This window comes from Falco punctatus, assembly GCF_963210335.1.
Source record: "Falco punctatus genome assembly, chromosome: 6".
In the NCBI taxonomy this organism is placed as follows: domain Eukaryota; kingdom Metazoa; phylum Chordata; class Aves; order Falconiformes; family Falconidae; genus Falco; species Falco punctatus.
This window is the reverse complement of record NC_137585.1, coordinates 3739823-3745664: the sequence shown is the minus strand read 5'-3', so window position 1 is coordinate 3745664 and position 5842 is coordinate 3739823.

The window sequence follows — 5842 nt, the reverse complement described above, 5'->3', positions numbered from 1 at the left end:
GGGCTTGGAAAGACCATTACAATGGTCTTTTTTATTGGATTCTGTATTAGAGACAACACATTTTACTGCTTCTGTTTATACAAACTTGCTCTTTTCTTTCTGTCTTTTCTCCTATCCTTGTGCTTCCTTTAAAGAACAAGAAGATTGCTCCTTTCCCCCCCCTGAAAATTTTAACATGTGGTAAAAATAATGAAGCTATATTAATAATTGTAAATTTTCCTTAAAAAAATCCAAACCAAAATCACCCCAGAAGTTTGGCTAATGACACAATGGAAATTTCCTGTATGAAATAGTCTGAAACGTCCTGCCTGGTTTTTTAAATCTCACTCAGTTCTGCACACCTTTCCATGGAAAAAGGAAAAAAAGACATGCTTCCTCTTTTTTCCCCACTCGGTTTCTACACGATTTCATCCTTCCATTTCCAAACTCCAGCACTGTGTTGTTATTTGCATCGCTAATACTGAGAGAAAACAGTTCCCTGTTAAAAATCTCTCCAATCAATGGGGTCTTTTTTCCCCCCATGAGAATACTACTATCAGTCTTAAGCTTAGAAAGAGCTTATTTCACAGACCCTAAATTTTGAGGCTACTGTAGCTTGCTTGCATCAGCAAAATGGTAGCTTTTTGCTTTTTAGACCACTTGACTGTATTTATCACACCTCCCTGCCTCTTGCACTTGTCTTCTTTCTGCCTGCTGATGTGGGTGTCATGCTAGCGACAGCTACAGCTAAAGCCAGCTAAACATTTCTGTTCCATTTGCCAATTTTCAGTCACTCATAACTTTCTAAAACATTCATTCTGGGGACTGCAACCTGCTAGTTCCTTGTGACCACTCAAAGGTGGATTCATCTGGGAATGACGAGCCCAAGACATTGAGCAGTTCTGTAGAAGGAGACACTTCTATCAGCCTCGGTGACTAGGGGGGTGAGGCTGAGAGGTAGCAGGAAGGCATCCCCCAGGGAGAAGAGGACCCTAAATCGACACAGAGGGGTTGCCAGCCTCCTGTCCCCAGCTTGTTCCACCCCCAGGCTGTAGCTCAGGGCCTGGTGGATACCAGGATTGGTGGTTCTAGCTCTGGAGGGCAGAAAGCAGGAAGAGGTAGGGAGCACAAGCTGGGGAGAGGAGATGGGATGTGCCACAAGCACCCAAAGGAATGAAGCTCAGATCTTCAGGCATGTGGAAGGTGTGTGGAAGCATGGGGATGGGGTCCAGGATGGGGGTTGTGATGGGAAGGGGGAAGGCATGGACCAAGGGGTGGGGTTGTGTAAGGTGGGACAGTGTAGCCTGAGAGGGCAGAGGGGCACAATCCCTCCAGCATGCTCCTGCCATCAGGAAGAGGGTCTACTCCATGTGATTTTGCAACATGAGCAAACGGGAGAAGCCTTATGCAGAAACATTTTGAAAGAAGGAAGAGAAGAAAGCAAAGCCCTCTGTACTGTATGGAGTATGGAGGGAGAGTCTACGCACCTGCCTACCCTAGTCCCTCTAAAAGAGCTGAAACACCTGGAGAAGCATCCTTCGTTCGAGAACGCACCTCAGCTCTTTCCGTGAAAGCCAGATTTGGGTTCCTTAGGACAATAAGGCATATCCGAGCTCATGCACTCACAATGGCAGGGCAGTCAGTATTAAACCCTGTTCCTGAGGTAGATTCAAAGCCTATAGACTCTCCCACACTAATGTGACGTCTCCCAGTCCTCACTTCCATTCTTTACTCCCAGGCACACCGAGATCTTTCAGACACACACCCACAGCCCATCCTTTCTCCTTTGCCCCTGCCCTGTGCTCCACAAAGTCCTGCAAGCATCTCAGTGTGACCTCCATCTCTGGCACTGTCCTGGCCCTACTGCACCTCCCCAAGAGCTCCTGAGGCCGGGAGCTAAAAGCGTCATGGAAGGAGTGATGAAAAGAGACAGTGCTAGGAGGAAGAATGAGCAATGTTCCTGCATTAAATGCAAAAAAGAAAATTAAAGCCATTTTCCATGTTACAGACAGCTACAGAAAAACTGGTTACCAGTTAGCAGCAGTAGAATTTTTCAGGGGGTGCTGCGAGTGAGGATGGGACTCAGCTACTCTTCTCATCTCGGTATCCACAGCCCAAGAAGGAAACATTCCCTGGCTGTGACTTAAGTGCAGGTGAATGAAGAGCAAGGGCAGCTCAGCCCAGGTCTTGTTTCTGAATAAATGAGATGTGTATCTTCCACGTGGTCAGCTGGGAGGGAGAAGCCTATCTCAGGAGTGATGGCAGGTGCTGCTGAGCTATTTCCATTTTCCAGCTCTGCAACCTCAGGAACCTCTTTAATACAAACCACCCGCTAAGCTCGATTCCTGGCACTGAAGATCAGCCAGTGGTTTTGGATTCATTTCTAAGGCTGTCTTTAATTTTTTGAAGTATCTTGCTGGTGGATTTTTGGTCCCACCTGTGACTCAAGAAGAGATTTGCAAATGTCATTCTCACTTTTTCAGCCATTTAAAGGGACACATCACGCCAAGAATTTAGGCTCCGCTTTTAATACAGGGAACATGGGCATAATGGGATATGAAAAGAAAACCAGGAGGTACAGAAATGTTTTAGCAGATTTGTTAGAAATGAAAACAATTTTTATTTGATTTCTGTGTTCCCTGGGGCAGAGAAGGGAACCCATATGCAATTGTATTGAAGTAATATATGAGAATCAGACAGTGAATTTGACAAGAAGCTCCACCAAAGTCACCTAGAAGCTCAGTGAAGTGCAAAATGTAAAACTAGCAGAGTAAAGCGTGGCATAGTTCTGGGGCAGGGTTTCAGTTACTGTGTTTTAAGGCATTAGCAACAAGAATAGAGATAGGAAAATCACAGAAGCTACACCTCAGACTGATTTTACTTGTGGTTTATGTTCCACAGTGTGGACAGCTATTGATAGATGTCAAAGGCAGATAGTATTTTTTTAGTCAATCATGCTTTTAGTCAGTCATGCAATTTTTTTAGTCAATCGTCCTGCTTCACAAGCAGATATGAACACATGCACATACGGGTGCACGTGCACAGCTACTGGTCCAAGCGCATTTTGGTGCCTAGCTTGCTGAAATGCTTTCAATTAGGGTTTGGAAAAGGTTGACTCAGTCAGCTTATGTGGTACTTGCCAAAGACAAAATTACTTTTAGTCACTGCTGTTTTCCTTCCAAAAAAACAAAGCCCCACTCTCTCTCTTTCCCTTACATTAAGTGGAAAGTATTTCTCCAATAGGTGTTCAGCTGTTTTTTAATGTCATAGAAACTTCACCTGCAAATTTGTTAGAAACTCTTTAGTAAAGCAGCCTAGTAAAACAGATGATTAATATTGGTAAGCTCCTCATTTGCATATTAATTAGTCTCTCTACTTAACTAATTAAAACAGGGCTGCCTGTTTGTAGACTTTCTGAATTCCAGATTGTTGCTATTGCTCTCATGTAAGTGCCTTTAGCACAGCTAAAGCAGGCCATTGATATTACAAACCAGCCACTCCAAGCAGTGACAGCAACATTTTGAGGCATTTGAGGCTATAAAGAGAGCTACTTCCAACATTTTCTTCAAAAAAAGCCAAGACTGATGCTTGAAATGGCAAGTTGTAATGACTAAGCAGTGCTCCTGCTTCCCTGTTATGCTCTTGGGGAGCAGGACAACTGCAGAAACCAGACAAAAAAGGCTGGAGGGAGAAGAACATTGCAGGGCACAAACAATCCCAGGCTGAGCTGCCCTTAAGCCTTGCATTACTTGGGTTTGACCAGAGGTACAGCCTAAACTCAGAGGTCAGGCTGATGACTCAAGACATGAAAATTCAAGGTTAATTCTGACCTGTGTTGCTCTGGCAGAGCTCTGTTCAGCTTTCCCATGCTGCGGGTGGAACTGGGCCTTGGAGTCCCCTGCATGTCAGCCAGAGTTGCACTTGTAAGCCCATCTCATGGCCCCACATGCTCTGCAGAGATATCACAGAGGCCAGGCACAGGCTGAACTTTCATAGGTAAAGAGCTGCACTTCCCCCACCCCACATTTCCCTGCTGGCACTGGCTGGGTGGATGGATTACAAAGAAACTCCTCTGTTGATTCCTTGCCTTCAAGCTTTAGCACCAAAATACAGGACTCCTATCACCCACAAAGTCCTTCTCAGTCAGAGAACCAGCCAGTGCTGCCCTCTCCAACAGGATCCTGCCCCCTTCTCCCTTTGCCTGGCTGAGAACACCACCACTGCCCCCTCTTCCATCCCGGCCACGAGGCAGCCCCCTCATGAGCTTCTCAGCCAGCACAGCTGCTGGCGGCCGTGACTCTCCTCTGTCCTCCTACCACCCCTTCTAGCTCCTCCTGCTGTTCTTGCTTCTGGACCTGCTTCTTGGCTCTTTTCCTTCTCCTTCCCCTCCCCATGCACCTGTTTTTTGTTCCTCCCAGCTGTTAGCATTCCCCACTTCATCATCCCTGCAGCAGCACAGGATTCCTGTAGAAATTCAGGAACTGAGGATAAAACACCTTAGGCTGAGAGGCACTTTATGAACGTATATTTACTGTCATAAAATATTTTGCATGGCAGTGACAAGTAGGTTTTCTCAAACTGTCTGTGCACAGTTTTTCCTCGCTCTAGCTGCCAATAGCAGTTTGACAGGTTTTATTATACTCCATTATTCACAACAAGCCAGGTCGCTGTGCCATATGCTGTCCAGTCCTGCTAAAGCTAACCATGTGCCCACGTTGGCTGCAAACCAAGGCTGGTTAAAACCTGCTCCTTTTTTGCATGCTATTTGTTTTGAAAGAATTGGAGACAGGAGCTTCGGGTTAGGCGTTCCAGTGTGTCTTAATGCACAGCTTTGCTCACCCTCAGCAGCTCAAAAGCAAAGCCAGTTGGAAAATCAGGGGTCCTGGTATGGTTTGGACCTGAGTTCCTCTAGAAACCTGTCCTGTCACAAGGGTGATGCAGTTTGAGGCAGGAGGAGAGCCTTAACTCTCTCTGGGGCCACTGGCAGTGTACTTAACCTGGAGTACAGCTTTTGAGATGATTTCATGCACTGCTTAGTAGGGCACACAGCAAGGAACAGTACAGCGTTTTGAAGACTAAACCTCTGCTTCACAAGCAGAGTGAAAACTGCTGTTTTAGAGGCATTGCAGCCAGCAAGCATTGTACCTGCATGTGACTTGACAGACTATAGGGCATACTCCAGACTCTAGCCTCCTCCAAGCCTGCACTCACTGCTCCATGGCCCATGATGCTGCTATTGCCTCCTTTTTAGCTGCTTTTATTGCTGTTCTTTGAATGTTTGCTGGCTTGCCATACCCTGTAGTTACCATTACACAGCCCCATCTAGAAAACATTTATTACTGCCTTTCAAGTCTGTCAGATTTTTAATCCCTCTTGTACCCCTTGTTTGCACTGTTGCTTTCTCAGAGGCATGATTTCCTTCCTCTTGCTGCATCCACTCTGCCGATCCTTCTTGCTTCCCACAGCTTTTTCTTCCCAACCCTTCTATGTCAAGCAAGCTGGCAACAGAGGCTACTTACAAGTGCTCCCATTTTTGGACATTGCTTCCTTGGGTGTGCTCTCTGCTGCTTCTCTTCCATTGCCTTTGGCAGTGTTTACCCTTCTGTCCTGAGACTGCAGCTACCTCAGCACTTGATCTCACTGTAGCTCAAACTGTTGCCTGCCGCACGCCCTTTGTGTGACTACTTGATCGCTGAAGCAGACTTACTCCTGAGCACACTCTCAGGCTCTTTTGCTGTAACAGCAGCTTGCCTATCTTGACAGCCTTTTCAACAGTTCTGCATCCCACACATCATTCCTGCCATGGGTTGCAGCATGTTATTTCTCAGGTGAAGAAGTGTTGCTCTTCTTGGCCAAGTCTTTA